Below are 22,128 nucleotides of genomic sequence, written 5' to 3'. Positions count from 1 at the left end.
TAATTTGAAGGTGGAGTTTTGATTTGACATAAGTGTGGGGTTTTGAATGATAATAAATGTATGTATTAAAGTACTTAGGGATGTGTAGTCATTCTTATATCTAAATATGTCATGCCCACCCCGCAGCCTACATTACAACCAATGAAAGTCCTATTGATCCTTGACTTAATGAGCTCAATTAGTAGAGTAGTACACTACAGGCAAGCCTATGGTACGTATTTTGTGGCATATGAATGTTGTTTTTGAGAGTGAGCGAATTCTTTCTATCTTGAGTTCCTAATTGTTCTTAAATTTCATTGTGTGTGGAACTACTCTCTATTATTGTGTGAGGGCACTTGACTCATGAAGGAAAAGTAATGCTTGACCTCTGTATTAGAGTAAGTGAGCAGGTTATAAATAATGCATGGTGCTTTTGAGTCAAATCCTGAGGCTAGGATGTTACGGTATTGTGTTAAATCTGTTTTAAATATTCTTGGTGTGATGAGTTATGAGAGTTGTTTAAAAAGGTCATGTTCTATGTGAAGTGTAGTTTGATTGCTCGAGGACAAGCAATGTTTTAAGTGTGAGGTGTTGATGGTAGGCTAGAAACTCGTGTTTTAGCCTTATTTTGCACTCTAATTACTGCACTTTACTCGTTTTGAGCTTTAATTGATAGTGTTTTGCACTTATTATGTTTTGTATACCTTGTAGGAGTGATTTCGAGCTATGTAGATGTTATGGAATGAATTCGAGTGATTTGGAGCTTTGAAGTATGAGTAAAAGCCCAAGGGATTAAGCCGGGATCGTGTTCAGGGGTCGAAGTTTGGTCCGTATTCTGAGAAATCCCCATTGCCGCAGTGTGTGGGGCACCGCGCTAATGCAAATCTGTGTTGTCCGTGAGAAATCAACTCTCTAGATTTCCCAACTAATTCCCCGCATGGCGCGTTGCCCCATGCGGCGTGCCACTGTAATTTTTACAGAGTGAAAATCCAATTTCGGCTAGTAGAAAGTGATTTCGTTTTTGCCCGACCCTACTTGGTATAAGTACATGGAAAAACATTATTTCCTGGACTTTTGACACATATTCAACCTAAGGAGGCTAAGGAGGAGTGGGAAGAACACGAGCACAAGGATTTTATCATTCCTTCCTCACTCAAGACACGAGTTTGGATTGAATTTATGTTTTCCTCTACTTTAACCTTATTTATGATGAATTGCTCCATATCTATGGAGTAGTTATCTTTAGGTGTTTGATCGATTTGGTGTATTGATGATTTTTTGTGGATTATAACTCTAGTTTTATGTATTGAAGCATTTTTGGATGATTTAATCATTGCATCTATATTCACTTGTTCATGTAATCGAGAGAGGCATAACTAGTAATATCTTTGCATTATATTGTTGGTTGAGTTCATTAATTTTTTTCAGTAATCAAAAGAGGCTAGTTGAATCATTGATTAAACCTAGTTAGGAGGATAATCGAAATAGGTTCTCCTAAAGAGCAATCCACTACGCATTCTTGCATATCTTCACGTGCTAAAATTGGTTCATCTTGTGAGGTTAAGACTTAATCGAGAGAGGAGTTTTGCCTAATCTTTGAACTAATAATTGAGTGAATTCGTGAGACTCACTTGAACATTAGAAGTGAATTATCTAGAGTTAGATCACGAACAATTATCTTGCACCTATCCTATCAACCCCTATTTTCTCCCATTGATAACATCCTTTCTTACTTTTGTTGCGATTGTCATTAGTAAATAGCTTTAGATTCTTAGTTAATTGTAGTTAAAAATCATAGAAATCTCAATTATTGATTATCTTGGATAGCAACCAAGCTAGAAACTACAAGAATGTTGTTTAAATCCAATCCATGTGGATACGATATTATACTATACTATTTTTGATTAGCGAGCATAATTTAAGTGTGTGTTTCGAGCTCGTCATCAGCTTGGGATATAAAAACTATAAAAATCATTTCCAGTTATGTGTCACGAGGGTAGTTCCATTGCACGAGACTCTAATCTTTGATATACTGGTTAAAGACATAGCTCACATTAATACTATAAGTATTTTCAGGAAGTAGCTTTAAAAGATAATCTAGTTTGGGAAGTATAGGTCATGAATGAGGCAGACAAGATAACTACGGTGAAAGAAGTTCACTACTTAGTCAATCTAGGAGTTCGACTTTCGTACTTTGAAGGTGGTGGAGTTGTTTTCCAGAACAGGACTTGTTCCTCCTTAGTAGTCGAAGTGAAGTAGAAACAATTTGATTATCCCTACTTGTAGCTGAAATAGGGGATACACATGCATAAGATGATGGCTTTTGAACAAAGGGGGAGATGATGGTACTTTGAGGTACTAAGATGGATTGTTTGTCCAGACATAGATGGACTTAGAGAAGGAGGATCATGTTAGAAGCCCATAATTCCAGGTGTTATATCTACCCAGGTTTCCCAGAGATCTAACATGATCTCAACGACATGAAAAATAATGTCGCATAATTTGTGGCCAAGTATCTGAATTATTAGCAAGTGAAAATCGAGCAGCAGAAAACCAAGTTCTTATCTCATAATACATATATTCTTTAGTGGAGATGGTAAATATGGAATTTATAATAGGATCATCTCGCTCATTTTGAAGCATGATTTGATTGGGTGAGTGTAGATTGACTTACCAAGTTAGTGCACTTCTTTCCAGTAAAGACCACAGATTCAGCAGAAGATTATGCTAAGCTGTACATTCAAGAGATCGTCCAATTGCACGAGACTCCGTTGTCCATCATTTCAGATTGTGGTGCTCAATTTTATAACAAACTTTTAGAAGTTTTTTCAGAAAGGATTAGGCACAAGAGTAAACCTCAGCATACTTTTTCATCTTCAGATAGATGGCCAGGAAGAGCGCACTATTCAAAAACTTGAGGATATGTCCTTGATTTTAAAGGTATTTGGGATGATCTCATACCTCTCATTGAGTTTTCTAATAATAACAACTACCATTGAAGTATCAAAATGGCACCGCACAAAGCTCTGTATGGGCGAAGGTGTAGATCGCCAATTGGTATGTTCGAAGTTAGCAAAGTAGAGTTGTTGGGACCAGATTTGGTCTATCCGGCTATAGAGAAAGACAAGTTGATTCAAGAGCATTTAAAGACGGCTCAGAGTCGCCAAAATTCCTTTTCGGACGTGCAACGTAGAGACCTAGAGTTTCAAGTTGATGATTAGGTATTTTTGAAAGTTTCACCTAAGAAAAGTGTTATAAGATTTGGGAAGAAAGGAAAGCTTAGTCCCAGATACATCGAGCCATATAGGATCCTATGAAGGATCGGGCAAGTAGCTTATGAGGTAAAGTTTCCACCAGAATTGGTGGCTGTACACCCAGTATTTCACGTGTCATGTTATAACATTCAAGTTCTAGTATTTAGATCTTATGTCACGACATTTAGGTTTTCAGTATGCAGATCTCATGTTATAACTTCCATGTCAGTTCAGTACTCAGATACTCATATCAGTCCAATACTCAGATATTTATGCCAGCTTAGTGCTTAGATATTGATGTCAGTTCAGTGCTCAGACATTGATGTCAGTTCAGTACTCAAACATTCGTGCCGGTTTTGTATTCATATATCCATGTCAGTTCAACATTCACGTATCCATGACAGACCAATATTCACGTATATGTTTCATGTTATGCGTATTATAATGCCCTGTGAGGCTTGTGGTGTGCTCTGTTAGCTGGCAAGTGTTTTGGAGAAATGTTGAAGATAACTAACCTTCTCATTCAGACCTTATATTATAATCTCCATGTCTTTCAGTATTCATTCAGTTTAGTACCTATTCAATTCAGTATCTCAGAAGTTCAGTAATCGTGTATTCATTCAGTTTAGTATGCATGTGTTCATGAAATTTCAGTGTTAACATGTCTCCATCAGTCCTGTTTAAGGTCCAGAGTTTCCCGTAGTTACAATCATGACAATCATTCGAGGACAAATGATCCCAAGGGGGAGATAATGTAACACTCCGTAAATTTGAATTAGTTGTGGATGAATTAAATGGGTATTAATGCGACCTTCTAACATGTGAAGTCCTATCATGATGATTATGGGTGGAAACAATTGTTTTGGAATCAAGACCGGAAGTGAGGTGCATAAAATTTGATAGAATTGACTAAGTTTATGGGAGGTCCATCTTACAGCCTTAGATAGTGCAAGGCCATGAAAAATCACAGCCTTAGACAGTGCAAGGCGATGAAACCTCACGGCCATAGACAATACAAGGCACTATCCAGGGCATTAACCTCAGTTCCCCTGACAGTGCAAGGCACTATCCGGGGTATTAACCTCAGCGCCCCTGACAGTGCAATGCACTATAGTTTTGGCGCATCTGATGTCACCTTGCACAGTTATTTTGGTGCCCCTAATGATGCCCCGCACCGACGATATTTATCCGAGCTACTTTATTTCCTCCTCAATTTTCGGGACGCGTACACTTATTTAAACCCTACCTCATTCCCTACAACCCCAAACACGTACATTTATTGTAGAAAGGGGAACTCTAAAGAAGCCAACTTCCCCAAGGTCCCACCATCATCCAAGGTGAGTTCTAAAGATGATTCTAAGTTAATTTCAATTGTCCAACACCTTATTAACATGGGTAAATCCTTCAAATCATTAGATATTCGATCGAAACACCATTGTTGGGAAAAGAAACCATAGAACTCGAATTCAAGAGCATTGAACGTTAAAAAGGTAATTCTTCTAGTCCTAAATCATTTATAACTATGAATTGATGAATTTTGAGAGAATAGTAAATGGGTTTTATAAAGAGACCATATGAACTATGCTAGAGTTTTGGGTTGCTGACTTATGATTGTTGTAAGCATTTGGGTGATGAGAAATGGTGTTAGTTACATCTATTTGGGATTGTAGAATCACCTAAAAGTAGTAGAATGAGAACTTTATGAAGAAAGGACCAATTACTGAGGGCTATGAGGCTTTACGCTCATAAGGTGTTTGATAAAATGCCTAAGTGAATAAAACATGAGAATTAGTGCTAATATTGGTTTTTCTTGATATATATTGACATAGATTATCGTTGAAAGAAGCGGAGAACATTGTGATACACCTAAAAGGACTAGAGTCAAGGTATGTGTGGCTAACTCTCTATGTTTGGGAATGTTTATGATTCTCCCTACACTACATTTTTTACGACGTTACTAATTGCTTAAGAAATATAGTTAAGCCTAGTTCCTTGAATAGTTGCAGAACTTCTATTCTCTAACTTCATAACTCATTCATGACTTTCATTCTGAATGTTGTGAACTCAGTTCGTAGTCAATATAAACTCGAGTTTTGTGCCCAAGAGTCTCAGTCTAGATTACTCATCATGTCATAAATAATTGATGTTTCAGTGTTCATAATCAGTTCAAGAATACATGTCTCAGTCTAGTCCTATTCAGTATTCAAGTATCATGTAACTCAATATGATTCAGTATTTCAACATCACATATTGCGGTCAAATCCGACTCCAATATCAAAAAGTTCACTCCCGGTCAAACTTTCCAAAATTTCAACTTCCGCCATTTCGAGCCAAATTCAACCACGGACCTCCAAATCACAATCTGGATGTGCTCCTAAGTCCAAAATCACCCAACGGAGCTAACGGAATCATCAAAATTCCAATCCGAGGTCAAATGCTAAAAGTCAAACTTGGTCAACTCTTTCAAATTTAAAGCTTCTAGGTGGGAATCATCTTTTCAAATCAATTCTGAATAACCTGAAAATCAACACCGACGATTCACATAAGTCATAATACATCATACAGAGCTACTTATGTCCTCAAACAACCGAGCGAAGTGTAAATGCTCAAAACGACCGGTCGGGTTGTTACATTCAGACCACATGTTAGATTTGTTACTTATTGAGTTGGTTGTACTCACTCTACACCTAGCACCTCGTGTACAGATCTATGTGCTTTTGTTCACGGTGGTTGCTGATTTGCAGAGTCCAGATCTTTGAAGATCATCGAGGTAGCTGCTTGGCGTTCGCAAACCTTGATTCTCCTCCCTTATCTTTCAATTTATTCATTCAGTTTTACTTTCTAGACAGTATCCCAGACTTTGTCATTTCGTAGATGCTTATGTACTCAGTGACACCCTGGTTTTGGGAAGAATTGATGTATTGAGTTATGATTTCCTATCCCGTTTTAAGAGATTTTCCTTTATTTAAACTGTTTTAGTATCTTTCAAAGATTTTAAGTGTTGGAAATGTCTGAATAGTCGGCTTGCCTAGAAATATGATAGTCGCCATCACGACGAGTTGGTTTTGGGTCGTGACAAATACCCATCGCTAAAATTACCAAATCTAGTCGCTAAAGGTGTGCACCAGAACTTGCTTGCACCAGCAATTTATTTTTCACTAAAAGACTTTAACTCCCTCATACGAACTCGGAATTCGATGATTCTTGCTCCTATGAACCACAAAGAATAAGACGAATAGAATCATTCCATATAAACCCAATTCAGAGCTCATTTTCTCAATACGATACAAACTTCGCTCATTAAATAATTAATTCACGCTTCGTAGTTAAAACCCAATCGCGACTTAATATAATTAGACCAAACACTCCACAGCATTCCTATAAATCATTATAAAACTCTCGGAAGTCTTGAAATTGAATTTTTATCTCTAGAACTAAAAATGGACCTTTGGATCATTATATTCTTATGCTCAAAATAATGCCAAAACACCAATCACGTTAAAAACCCATCTGAAACTCACTCGAGTTGTAACGATCCGACCGGTCATTTTGAGTTTTAGCGTGTCATTTAGCGGTTTGAGGCCATGAATAGATACACTTCGGATATTATGACTTGTACGTGTGGTCAGAATTGGAATTCGGGAGGTTCGAAGTTGATTTGGAAAAAAGATTCTAATTTCGGAAGCTTTAAGTTTGACGAATTGACTAAGGTGTGATTTTTGAGTAAATGACCTCAAAATCGGGATTTAAAGGTTCCAACAGGTTCGTATGATGATTTTGGACTTGGGCGTATGTTCGGATCGGGGTTTGGATGACTCGGGAGCATTTCGGCGCCTATTGTTGAAAGGTGGCATTTTTGGAAGAATTTCATAAATTTGGGTTGAAGTGCATTTCAATGTTATTGATGTCCGTTTGGGATTCTGAGTCTGGGAATAGATCCGTAAGGTGATTATGGTATTGGAAGCGCATCCGAATGTGGATTTCGAGGTCCGTAGGTCATTTTGGGGTCATTTGGCGAAAGTTAGAAATTTCAGATTTTTGAGAAGTTTGACCAGGAGTGGACCTTCTGATATCGGGGTCGGATTCCTATTCCAAAAGTTGGAGTAGGTCCGCAATTTTAAATGTGACTTGTGTGCAAAACTTTGAGGTCAATCGGACGTGATTTGATAGGTTTCGGCATCGAATGTAGATGTTTGAAGTTCTAAAGTTCATTAAGCTTGAAGTGGGGTGAGATTCATGATTTTGGTGATATTTGATGTGATTTGAGGCCTCGAGCAGGTCCGTGTTATGTTATGGGACTGGATGGTGTGATTGGATGGGGTCCTGGGGACCTCGGGTGTGTTTCAGGGTGGTTTCGGATCAATTTGAGCTGTTTTGGAACTGTTGTTGCTGGTATCTAGTTTCCTTCTTCGCGAACGCGAAGGGAGTCCCGCGTTCGCGAAGAGGAACTTTAAGGCTGATGGGACTTGGCCTTCACGAATGCGAGGCAGTGGACGCGAACGTGAGGTAGTAGCTGGGAAGGCCTTCGCGAACGCGGCCAAGGCTACGCGAATGCGAAGAAGAGAGAGGGAGCGGGGGCTTGGAGCAGTTTGGCCTTCGCAAAAGCGGCCAGGGTGATGTGAACATGATGAGTAGATTGGAGGCAGTGCATTCTAGCCTGAACATGATGGTCGTGCCGCGAACGCAAAGAAGGGCGGACTTGGGCTGGGCAGAATATTTTTAAAGCGGGGTTTGGGTTCATTTCACCCATTTTTCACACGGCTTGGGCGCATTTTGGAGCTTTTAAAGAGAGGATTTCATCATCAAGCATGAGGTAAGTGATTTCTACTAGTTGTGAGTTACATACAAGGTTTATACATGGATATAGGCATGAAAATTTGTAGAAATTTGGAATTTTGAAGGAAAACCTAGGAATTTATATTTTTGAATTTTGACCACGAAGTTGGGCATGGAATTGAGAGTAAATTATATATTTGAGTTTGTGATGCCAAGGGGTAAAGTTTATCTTCGAAAAATTTCGGAATCCGAGCACGCGGGACCGAGGGTGATTTTATCGACTTTTCGAACGGAGTTGGAAATTGTTGTAAATAGGATTATAATAAGTATTAGAGTATATATTTATGGATTTGCGCATTTATTAACTAGTTTTGGAGTGTTGGGCATCGGTTGAGTTGTTTGAAAGGCTTGGGGGCCGGTTATGGAATTTCGGAGCGAGGTAAGTCTCCTTCCTAACCTTGTAAGAGGGAATTAACCCCATAGGTGAATCAAATTATTATGTTCTTCTATTTGTGGGGGATACGTGCGTACGAGGTGACGAGAGTCCGTGCGTAGCTACTATTATGCTTATGTCCGGGTAGTCTACTTAAAACATATTGAAATTTGATAAAGGAATTGAAAAAGGTTAAACATCATTTTTTTTTTATCGTTAATGAGAATTGGTATTTCCTTGAATAATTTCCCCTTAATAAATCTTAAATTGATTGCTTTAAATATATTTTCTCTTTTGTGGAGCGGGCCGAATGCCTCGGTAGCAGATAGATGCATCTACGGTTCGTGTCGTTCGACCCTCGGCAGTGCACAGTTTAAATATTTATGTTGGATCGGGCCGAACGACCTCGGCATGACTTGCGCATAATAACTCTTTGGGACTAATAATACTAGACATGGCTTCATTGGCTTGAGATATATATTGTTAAATTATGAGAATATAATTCAGAAATTCCTATTAGTAAGAGGATTGTTTATTATTTCCGGTTATTGAGTTTTCTTTTATATTATAAAAATCTATAACGACCCAACCGGTCGTTTTAACTTTTTGAACCTTGTTCCCCTAAATAAAACTCCCTAAATGTGCTTATAATAAATTATGACTTGCTGGGATGGTTGGTTCGAGATTTGGAAGTGTTTGGGTTGAAATCGGAACACTTGGTTCCTTAAGTTAGCCTTAAAAGGCCAAGTTTGACTTCGATCAATATTATGTGCAAACGACCCCGGAATAGAATTTTGATGATTCCAACAGCTCCGTATGGTAATTTTGGACTTAGGAGCGTGATCGGAATTTTATTTGGAAATTCATAGTGAAATTAGGCTTGAAATGGCTAAAATAGGAATTTTAAGTTTGGAAGTTTGACTGGGGAGTTAACTTTTTGATACCGGAGTCGGAATCCAGTTATAAAAATTTTCATAGCTCCGTTATGTCATTTATAACTTGTGTGCAAAATTTGAGATCAATCGGACTTGATTTGATAGGTTTCGACATCGAATGTAGAAGTTGAAATTCTAAGTTTTATTAAGCTTGTATTGGAGCATGAATCGTGATTTTAGCATCATTTTGTGTGATTTGAGGTTTCAAATAAGTTCGTATGATGTTTTAGGACTTGTTGGTATATTTGGTTGAGGTCCCGAGGGCCTCGGGTGAGTTTCGGATAGTTAACGGATCAAAAGTTGGACTTAAGAAGCTGCTGCAATTTTTCCTCTTCTGTTGGACATTCTGGGCTGTGATCGAGCCCAGATATCGAGACCAGGTATCGAGCCCAGATATCGAGCCTAGTTATTAAGCCCAGATATCGAGCCCATGTATCGAGCCCAGGGTTGACGAGGCTCAGGCTCGAGCTTGTGTATCGAAGCCATGATCGAAGGTCCAGCTCGAGGGCCATGATCAAAGGCAAGGCTCGAGGGCCAGGATCGAGACCCAAGATCGAGGGTCACAATCAACGGCTCAAGCTCGATGCCATGATTGAGGCTATGATCGAAGGACGAGGCCTGATGCCATAATCGAGGCCATGACCTAGGTCCAGGCTCGAGCCTGTGATCGAAGCCACGATCGAGGCCTAGGCTCGAAGGCCATGATCAAAGCCATGATCGAGGCCCCGTTCGAGGCCCAGTTCCGAAGGCTGTCTGGGCAGTTTTATAAAAAGAGGGGATTCGTCCTATTCGCCATTTTTAACAAATTGGAGCTTGAGCAGAGGCGATTTTGGATAGATTTTCAAGGAAAGACATTAGGGTAAGTGATTCTAACTCGGATTTGGTCTATAAACACAAATATATCATTGTTCTCATCATTTAATTAGTGTTTTGAGATTGAAATTTGGGAAATTTTTAGAAATCTCATAAAAATAAATTTTTGAGATTTCGGTATCGATTCGGAGTCGGATTTGAGTGAAACTGGTATGGTTGGACTCATAATTGAATGGGTTGTCGAATTTCATAACTTTTGTCGGATTTTGAGACGTGGGCCCCACAGACAAATTTTTAATTAATTTCGGAATTTTTATTTAAAATGTAGTATTTTCTTATAGAATTGATTCCTATAATTTTTAGTGATTGTATCGAATTATTTTGGCTAGATTCGAGCCAGACATAGTTGGATAATCGTGGAAAAGGCCTTCTAGTGGATTAAATTGGAGCAAGACGAGGTGGATGATCTACTGATTTCGTAGTAATTTCACCCAGTGTAACGACGTTGGAATATGTCGGCATGTAATCTCCACAGGTGGGTTATCTCATGTGAGCAGGTTCGCGGCCGTGTGATGTTGACGAAGCTTCTGCGAAGAATTTTTTTTTCCTGGCTACCCGTTAAGAGATTTAATATGTAAATGTGGCTAGTGGTTCGGAGTGTTTATTAAAGGTTAATAGAAGGATTTTGAGAAATTTGGCGAGTTGCGTATGCGGGATCATGTCAAAAATGAAGAAAGAATCTTGATGGATTCTAGAATTTTGTAATTGTACTTTAAAGCTAAGTGGGAGAGCCCTACCGTCTACAATTGGATTACATGGTTGTCTATTTGTGAGGTTTCTGGTTATCGAAGTATTAGTGAGTCATTTCAACTAAGGAAAGAAAACATCAGTGGTAATCTGAGCAAAGGATTTGGGGAATGTGTGCCATATTTGGCCTTATCGATTCATATTCAGGTTTTTGGAACATTCAGAGTTTATGTTTTGTGTAGATGTAATGCACATGGAAAGTGAGATAGTCAGGTGTTTCCTTGAGAAAGTGTCCATGTGCTAGCAGGGCCTTGGAGTTGACCATGTTTGGGAATAAGTCAGAGAAAGTGACTCTCGATAACGGTCTTAGAGGGTTCAAAAATTTAAAGTACGGTGCCTAAGGATCTCGAGTTCGTAGTATGGTTGAGTATCGAGCTTTTGCAGCAGATTATGAAACGGGGTTCGGAGTACTCTGCTTATCTTCCGGTTGTGGTGAAGCATTAGATAAACCGAAGAAAATAACTTCAGATTCATAAAAAGGTATCCGAATGGGTGTACCAGTTAAAGATATAAAAGTACGCACAAGGAGGAGTATGAGATGATTAGTGGGTTTTGAAACAGCGTGGTCTCTTGAAATAAGGTCACTCGGGATGAGTAAGGATTTGAGTTCGTGATATAATAAATGGAGCTATTATTATTTCTAAGGCAAGTTGAGAATAAATTGAAAAAAAAAAAACGAGTCGGCTAACAATGATTGAATTGGCATGATGGTGGCAATGATCAGTTCCTTCAGCACATTGAGTTATGCATGTGATTTGTAGCGGTACGTGCGAGGCTTGACGGCCGCCATAATTGATTTTTATTTGGAAGAATTCAAGTATTATGGCATGTTATGTGTAGATGGATCCTGGGAGAGTTATGGTGGTTTAGACCACTACTTGAGGAGTTTATTTCCTGCAAATACAGGAATTCAGTCGCGTGTTGCAATGGTTCTCCTGAATTGAGTGAAGCAAAAGGGTGCTATATGATGAAATGTTGGGTCTATTAGTGGTTCATGAGTTATGATTGAATTCTTGTACTCTTGCGTATTGGTATGCTAGGTACAGGGAACGGCATGGGAATTTGGAAGTTGAGGATCGAGGTTGCAGTTTGGTTTTGACAAGAATGTCATAAGCTCGGACGAGAAGGAAAAGGATTTAGATGTTTAAAGTAAGATGGTATTGTTTTCGGTGTCACCTAAGGTCGATGTCAGGTGTAAGAGACCTTGTGTATTGATTTGTGGATTTTTGATATGCTTTACAACATTAGTGTGACTGGTGGCATAGATGTGCAGACTTGTTACCTGGTGCGGAAGGTCGTGGGAGTGTGTCCCACGGAAAGATTGTGTAAGAGTGGCATGTAGTCACTTGATTGAGTGAAGATTGAAACCAAGTATGAAGATTGTGGTAATATCGCTGATTCGAGAATTTATGCCTGGAGGGAGCTCGGTTCATTTGGTTGTGGATTTTGGAAGCTTGTTCCGGTTATGATGGTTGTTCTTGTGTGTTATGGGGAAAAGGGTTATTATGGATCCTTGAAAGGTTATTAGCCTAGTACGGTGCGATCAGAATCAGCTTGAGGTCTGTGGATGGACTTAAATATGAATATGGGCTCTATATCAGGCCGGATGTGTTCATTTCATCATAAGCGCTCCCTATGGAGGAGTATTCGAACGTTGGATGTTGTTTCGTCGTCGGTTATTTCATGTAATTCTATATTGTGCCATGTGAGTTGTGAGACGGCTTGATAAATTTCTTATGTGTTGAGGTTCCGCGTAACGATGGTGTTATGTGAGCAGGATGGCTCTCGATATTAAGATCATATATTGCACCTTAGTTGTGCTTGAGTTTTGTAGTGTATGGCGTTGTCGGTCCTCCCAGGGATGGTATCATGCACTTAGCGTGCTTGTGTCCGATATTCGGATATTTTGCAGTAGTGAGCATTCTAGCTCGGTAAGTATGTCCTTATAGATTCTTTTTGTGCGGATCGGGTGGCACGCCACCACAGGTATGTTGTTTGGATCGGGTTTCACGCCGCAACGAAATCATGTGTGGATCGAGTTGCACGCCGCAATAGTGTGATGTTGAGTACGGTCCCCTATATTCTATTTTGTGTGTTTTGTATCCCATTTTCTGAGAAAGTTTCATGACACCTTGCAGTTGTTTAATTAGTCACGTGGGTTGAATAATCTTTTCCAAAGTTTGTTTTTCTTATGTATCGCAATCGATTCTGTATCTTATTAGCTCATTGTGGCATCATATGAGTCTTTTTGATCGTGTCTGAGGTGGCTTATTGCCTGAGCAGCTCATACTGGGTGAGACGAGATTATTGGATCCGGGATAAATGCGATCAGATTATATGAAGTATAATAAAGAGAAAATACCATTATTTGGTCCATAATGAGGTAATGGTTCTTGTTAGAGGGAGAAACTCAATAATTTGTTGACTTGGCAGTTGGTTATGAATTTCTACACATTTCTTCCATCATGGAAGCATTTCAAGAGTTAGAACAGGACTTATATGTATCATGAGGTGTGTTATGAACATCAGATTCGTGGAAATTTGGCTATTGCTATCGAAGGATTTTATTATGGTCATGTGAATGATGCGGTGCATGGTCTAAATTCAACAAAAGTATGCAATCCTGTATTGGTGCATCGTGTAGTGATTGATACGGTGTTCATAGGTTGGAAACAGGCATGGTGGAGAATTCTGGATGTTAGAATTTGGCTCTAAGGCTTATTTGTCTGAATAAAGGGGAGAATCTTCAGATTGGCTTGAGTTAATGTGCTCAACTTGGTGTGGTAGGAAGAGTAGGTACACGAGGTGTTAAATAGTGATTTTGTATAACTCCGGAACACTCCTTAGCACGTTCGAGGACGAATGTATATTTAAGTGGGAGAGAATGTAACGACCCAACCGGTCGTTTTGACTTTTAGAATCCCGTTCCCCTAAATAAAACTCCCTAAATATGCTTATAATAAATTATGACTTGCGGGGATGGTTGGTTCGGGATTTAGTGTTTGGGTTGAAATCGGATCACTAGGTTCCTTAAGTTAGCCTTAAAAGGCCAAGTTTGACTTCGGTCAATATTATGTGCAAACGACCCCGGAATAGAATTTTGATGATTCCAACAGCTCCGTATTGGTATTTTGGACTTAGGAGCGTGACCGGAATTTTATTTGGAAATTTGTAGTCAAATTAAGCTTGAAATGGCTAAAATAGGAATTTAAAGTTTGGAAGTTTGATCGGGGATTTGAATTTTTGATACCGGAGTCGGAATCCAGTTCTGAAAATTTTCATAGCTCCGTTATGTCATTTATGACTTGTGTGCAAAATTTGAGATCAATCGGACTTGATTTTATAGGTTTCGACATCGAATGTCGAAGTTGGAAATTCTAACTTTCATTAAGCTTGAATTGGAGCATGATTCGTGATTTTAGCGTCGTTTTATGTGATTTAAGGTTTCAAATAAGTTCGTATGATGTTTTAGGACTTGCTGGTATATTTGGTTGAGGTCCCAAGGGCCTTGGGTGAGTTTCGGATGGTTAACGGATCAAAAGTTGGACTTAAGAAGCTGCTGCAATGTTTCCTCTTCTGTTGGACATTCTGGGCTGTGATCGAGCCCAGATATCGAGCCCAGGTATCGAGCCCAGATATCGAGCCCAGGTATTGAGCCCAGGGTTGACGAGGCTCAGGCACGAGCTTGTGTATCGAAGCCATGATCGAAGGTCCAGCTCGAGGGCCATGATCGAAGGTCCAGCTCGAGGGCCATGATAGAAGGCAAGGCTCGAGGGCCAGGATCGAGACCCAAAATCGAGGGTCACAATCGAAGGCTCAAGCTCAATGCCATGATTGAGGCTATGATCAAAGAACCAGGATCGATGCCATAATCGAGGCCATAACCGAGGTCCAGGCTCGAGCCTGTGATTGAAGCCACGATCGAGGCCTAGGCTCGAGGGCCATGATCCAAGCAACGATCGAGGCCCCGTTCGAGGCCCAGTTCCGAAGGTTGTCTGGCCAGTTTTATAAAAAGAGGGCATTCGTCTCATTCGCCATTTTTAACAAATTGGAGCTTGAGCAGAGGCGATTTTGGATAGATTTTCAAGGAATTACATTGGGTAAATTGTATTCCTTATTTAATTAATATTACTTGATATATATATATATATATATATACACACACATTGTGAATTGTTAGCTAAAAATATTAAAGGATGAAAATCTCATATACTTGATTTTCTGTTTAAATTAATTAATTGTTAAGAGAAATTGTTCTTCCTTGTGAATTTATCTTATAATAAATATACTCTCAATACGGAGGTACATAAGAAAATGTCCTCCTTTCTTGTGGAGCGGGCTGAACGCCTCGGCAGTATAGATGCATCTATGGATTGTGTCGCACGTCCCTCGGCAGTGTACACGAAACTCTGGATCGGGCCGTACGACCTCAATAGAAATCGTGCTTTATAATAATAATTACACGATACTTTGATAGTCTATTACAGCTTGTGAAGCTAATTGATAAATTGGAAAATCTTTGGAATTTAATGAATTATTATTCCTGTAAATGAGACTAATTGATAAATTTGGAAATTTATTGAAATTGAAAGAAATTTAATTATTTCTACTGGTTAAATAAATTATTGATATATTCTGTGAATCATGTTGATCTATATATTCTAGTTTTATTTCAATTATTATTATTGACCCATAGTGAGTGTCAAAGTCGGCCATCTCGTCTCTACCACTTTGAGATTAGGCTTGATACTTACTGGGTACACGTTGTTTACGTACTCATACTGCACTTGCTGCACATTTTATTGTGCAGGTACATATATGTCTAGCGGCCTTGTGGGCGCAGAGGTGTGGTTAATAATTGTGGGGACATAGGTGAGCTGCATTCTGTATTACGATCCGCAGCTAACAGAGTCTTCTTCAGAGATATTATATTTTTCTGTCTAATTTATATTCTGGACAGATGCTGTATTTTAAATTTTAATTCCCTAGTAAATGCTCATGCACTTGTGACACCGGATTTTGGGAATGGTTGTGAGTTGTTAAGAAATTTAGTTGCTAAAAATATTTATCATATACTCTATGAGTTTTATTTTATTATTTCATTGAAGAAATTTTGATTTTAAATCCATTAAAATGGGTAATTAAGCTAAGTATGTATTGTTGATTTGCCTGACAGCGGTGTCCGGCACCATCACAACTTTTAATGGATTTTGGGTCATGACAAAATCTATGGTTAATTATAACATCGACCTTTTATTGTTAGCCCATAGTATGTGTCAGAGTCGACCTCTCGTCACTACTTCTTCGAGGTTAGACTGGATACTTACTGGGTACGCGTTGATTAATGTACTCATACTACACTTGCTGTACATTTTTGTGCAGGTAAATATATGTCTAGTGGCCTTGTGAGCGCAGAGGCGCGGTTATTGCAGAGACTTAGGTGAGCTGCATCGCATGTTATGATCCGCAATCAACAGAGTCTCCTTCAGAGTTATTTACATACTTTTCCTGTCCAATTTGTATTCCGGACACATACTATATTTTATTTTACTTCCTAGTTGATGCTCATGTACTTGTGACACCGGGTTTTGGGGTGATTATGGGCTGTTCAGTATTGTAGTTGTGAAATTACTATCATTTACTTTGTAAAGTCTTTCTCTTACTACTTAATTGAAGGAAATTATAATTTTAAAAATCCTGAAATGAGTAATTAAGTTAAGCAATTATTGTTGGCTGGCCTAATGCGGTGTTAGGCGCCATCACGACCTCTAATGGAATTTGGGTCGTGACAAGCCCCACGGGATCCCAACCAAATATACCAACAACTCCTAAAACATGATATGAACTTGGTCGAGTGATCAAAACACAAAAATAATATCAAAACTACAAATCGCAACGAATTCAAGCTTTATAAAATTAAAACTTTTAATTTTACAAAAACTAACGGAAAATATGCCTGCGTACCTCGGAATAACTTTGAATTTTGCTCACAAGTCATAAATATTGTTACGAAGCTGCTCGAACTCTCGAAATCCAAATCGAGACCTGGTATCAACAAAAATCTAATTATGGACAAATTTTATAATTCAAATCTTTTCAAAATTAATAATTTTTCGGAAAATTACGCCAAATCACTTTGGGGCCTCCAATTTAAAATTCGAGCATATGCCTGAGTCTGAAATCACCATATGAAGCTAACGGAACTATCAAAAATCCATTCCAGGGTGAAATACTTAAAAGTCAAACTTGGTCAACTCTTCCAACTTAAAGCTTCCTAGTTGAGAATCATTCTTCGAAATAAATTCCGAATCACCTGAAAACTCAAAATAGATGCTTCACACAGGTCATAATACATCATACGAAATTACTCGGGACTTCAAATAGCTGAACGGAATACAAATGCTCAAAATAATATGTCGTTACATACATACATACATACATATATATACATATATATGTATGTATGTATGTATGTATGTATATATATATATATATATATATATATATATATATATATATATATATATATATATATATATATATATATATATATATATATATATATATGAGAGAGAGAGAGAGAGAGAGAGAGAGAGAGAGAGATCCACTCATAAATTACTTCTCTATATTCGATAGAAATATTGAGGTGAAATATTAATTAAAAAATTATAATATAAAAAAACTAAAAATTATAGGAAGACGTATCTTGAATTAACTTATGACTATTTATACTTTGGGATAATTTAAAATATAAAATAAAGTAAGCAGATTTACTTAAGATATTAAATATTTGATAAATTTGAATGTGGAAAAATTCCACGCATCAAAATAAAATATCTATGTTATAGAGGTAATGTGAGTATTTTAATAATACTATAAAATATATTGGTAAATTTAAATAATACCTGAATTGTTTGGCAATAAAATCAAAGTGAATAAATTAAATTTTCAGGAGTAGGAAAAATTTATATTATACCTTTTATATCAAGAAAGGATATTTCGTCAAATAGTAAACTAATAAGAAGTCTCATGAAAACGTAAAAATAATAAATAATGAAAAAATGATAAATAATAAATTAACAAAGAAGACGAAAACTATTTATATTTTTTAAGAAAATAATAATTTTTATATATTGTAAATTACTTATTCTAAAACCTATTATATTTTAAATATGGAAGTTACCAACACGTAATATAACTTCACGTGCGTGTTTGCCGTATAAAATATCGAACCTAAGATATAGTTATTTGCTCATTGTTATCTGGCCATAGATCATTGGTTACATAGTTATAATCTATATCTATATTATATTGAAAAGAGAGTATTTAAATATTATTAAAAGGTGAGTCTATTTGTTGGATTCTATATGCTTAAAGTTTGAAAAATATTATTAATTTATATTTTTGTATCTAATTTATGGTCAAGATTATTATTTTAAATGGTAAGATATAATATTATATGATAGAATTCTCTAGAAAACTTTGAAACAATATTGAGAAAATGTAACTTGGCACCTTTAGGATAAAATTTTAAAATATATATATATATATATATATATATATATATATATATATATATATATATATATATATATATATATATATATATATATATATATATATATATATATATATTCACTCATCAATATTTCTTCTATATTCACTAGAAATATGGATGTGACATATTAAATAAAAAATTATAATATGAAGAAAAATAAAAATTGAAAAAAGGCATAGATTGAGATAATTTATGATTATTTATACTTTGGGTAAGTTAAAATATAAAATAAAGTAAATTAATTTACTTAACATATTAAAGATTTGATATGATAGAATTCTCTAGTAAAACTTTAAAATAGTATTGAGAAAAAAGTCACCTGACACTTTTAGGATAATGTTACACCCCATATTTTTCGTACGTAAAAGTACGTCGTAAGCCAACTGATGTAAGACCAAAAATGAGATCACCTTGAAAAGTATATAAAGTAAGTTAATCATATTATCTTGTAGGTTACAAATATTAAAGATCATGAATAACAAGTACAATGAGGGTTGGAAGATTCAAAAGCTAAAGGAATTGAAGAGAATAATGTTTCGTCGAAAGTCGACAAGTTGGGAATGTTATAATCCGTAACTTTGGGGTGATATTAGGATTCTTAACATGATAAGAGGATTATGTTATGATTTATTTTAGTTGTATGATGTTCATGTGTTAAGTTTTGAAGTCAAGCGGGTTCTGGAACAAAAGTCGATGAAAGTCATCACAAGTTACGTTCATAAGTTTTACTGAAATTGGGGTCAAATGTCACTGAACTTTTCTCCCAATATACTTGGATTTACGGGGTGATACACCCATAAAATGGAATATCTATGAGTCTAGTTTCTAACACATTAAACCGTTTGTCAATACGACATTGGAGTAGAGAGATATATGTGTTTTTGCGAGACAGCGCAGACTGCATAGGTAACAAGTAGGTGTGTCACCTACTTGCTTAAATGAGAGGACTAAATATATCCAAAAAAAGGCTATTTCGGGTCGGCCAAAGAGGACTTTTAAGGGCTTATTTACTTCATATTTCACAATCATTATATAGCATAAAAACCAGAGACAAGCCCCTGCAAAATTCTCCCAAAAATTCAATACAAACCCTAATTGATTTTCTCTTGTTTTCAAGCCTAAGGGTTGAAGGACCAAGATAGGAGTTGAGATATTCACCAAATAAGATAAGTATAGTGCTCTCTTTAATCCATTTTTTCTGCTGGAAAAGTTTAGAAACTCGTTCTATAATTGTAAGAACTCACGGGACGGTGATCGGAAGCCGTGAGTTCGAGTAATTCAACTTGTAATAGAATGTTTTGTGGGTTGTTTCGTGTTGTTGTTGGATTATGTATTTTGATGCTGTTTTATGTAGTTTTGGAGGAGAAAGGTCGTGGAGAAACACCACATAAATGCGGGTTGGGATGATCATTTGTCGTAACATTTTCGGATTGATTGACACTACTATGGTTGTCATTTGGTGTATGAAGTGATAGGGGTATGTTGGTCTGTTTTATGGTATTTTGTGATGGGTATTAGGCTGGAAAATGATGTATATATGTTGTTATTGTTGTATTCTTGTGTTGTTGGTGTTGTCTCGAATTGGGAGGACGTAAGGATTATAGGGGATATGCTGCCCGTTTTAATATAAAATAAGCTTGTAGTTCGTTGTGCGATAGTTGTACCTTTCATAACTTAATGATAGTATTATGATCGTTGTTATAGATTAAGGTGCGGAGAAACGAGTTCAACGTGGTTATTGGAAAGATTGTGATAAGGTATGTTAAGGCTAAACATTTCCTTCATTTTGGCATGATCCCGTAACTACATGCGTTTGATAACGAGACATAAAGAGAAGTTCGTATTCATGAACTTATGTACATTATCCTAGTCTCGTAAGTTATAGTATTCTCCCTTATCGGAACTTTATATTCATTTTAGTATTGTCTTCTTTTAGCCAAGAGAGCAGAGAGTCTATATATATACAGTATTATAGTATTACAGTATTTTCACCACCATCAAGCTATAATCGGTGGGCAGCCCCCTATTGGGCAACCTCCGATCAGAATGTAAGTTATATACCAAGACTACTGTAGCCGAGCACCTATGAGCGAGCCTAGAATTGCTGAGATACCGAGCCTAGTATGGCTGAGCACCTATGAGCGAGCCTACTACGGCCGAGCAGTTACACGTACCGAGCGTTATAAGGCCGGAGAGCTATTTTACTTACTATATTGAGAGAGTTGAGTCAGTATTAGTAGGTAAGCATATATTCATATTATCTTTGACTCCCAGTTACTTTCAGTTATTATATTATCAGGTCAGTTTCAGCTTTCAGTTAATATCTTACCTTACATACTCGGTACATTATTTCGTACTGACATCCCTTTTGTTGGGGACGCTGCATTTCATGTATGCAGGTTGAGATAGACAGATGAGTAGACCTCCTCAGTAGGTGTTGCCCGAGTTCAGTTTGATCGGTAAGCTTCGCGTCCTTCGGAGTTGCCGGGTCTAGAGTTTTATGTACATCTTGTGTATATATCTATATATATGTTATGGAAAGGTCCGAGCCCTGCTCTGACCACAGTACATCCATCACTAGAGGCTTCAGTACATCCATCAGTAGAGGCTTGTAGACATATCTTGTCAGTCAGTGTAGTATGTTGGGCTTGTAGGCCTTGTATGTGTATTTTCTTTGGTTTGTCGGCTATAGTAGTTATGACAGCCTTGTCGGCTCAGCTTTATACTGATGTTCAGTCAGAGCTAGTCCGCTCAATTTTATATTTTGTTTCACAAATTGTCTTGCTATGTGGCCCTATGGCCAAAGTATGACATTGTATATTGAGAGTCCCTCCATCTCAGGTTGGTACGCTCGGTTAAATGAGGCATCAGGTGCCGGTCTCGCTTCCCTAGGTTTGGGGCATGACAGATAAAATCTAAAAATATTTTAACTAAATTTTTCTTATAGAGAGATCCACTCATCGGTTCTCTTTTATATTTCACTAGAAATATTGATGTGACATATTAAAAAAAATTATAATATAAACAAAAATAAAAATTTTAAAAATGATGTAACGACCTGACAGGTCATTTTGATTTTTAGATCCCCGTTCCCCTAAACAAGACTCCCCGTATGTACTTTTACTATTTTATGACTTGCGAGGATGGTATTCGGGTTTGAAGGGTTCGGGTTGAAACCGGAATACTTAGTTCCTTAATATTGGCTTAAAAGGGTTAAGTTTGACTTGGGCCAACATTTTTAGTAAATGATTTCGAAACCGGGATTTGACAGTCCTAATAGGTTCGTATGATGATTTTAGACTTGGGCGTATGTTCGTATCGGGTTTCGGATGACCCGGGAGCGTTTCGGCGCTTAATATTGGAAGTTGGCGTATTGAAGGTTTTCAAGTTCTTTAAATTTGGTTTGAGGTAGGATTTTGTGTTATCGAGGCCCGATTGGGATTTCGAGCATTGGAATAGTTTCGGATGGTGAATCGTGACTTGCACGCAAAATTTAGTGTCATTCTGTGTAGTTTAAGTATGATTCGGCGCGTTCGGAGCAAGTTGGAAGAACTTGAAGTTCATAAGTTGATT

This window comes from Nicotiana tabacum, chromosome 4 (assembly GCF_000715075.1).
Source record: "Nicotiana tabacum cultivar K326 chromosome 4, ASM71507v2, whole genome shotgun sequence".
In the NCBI taxonomy this organism is placed as follows: domain Eukaryota; kingdom Viridiplantae; phylum Streptophyta; class Magnoliopsida; order Solanales; family Solanaceae; genus Nicotiana; species Nicotiana tabacum.
Note: the sequence above shows the minus strand (reverse complement) of the source record.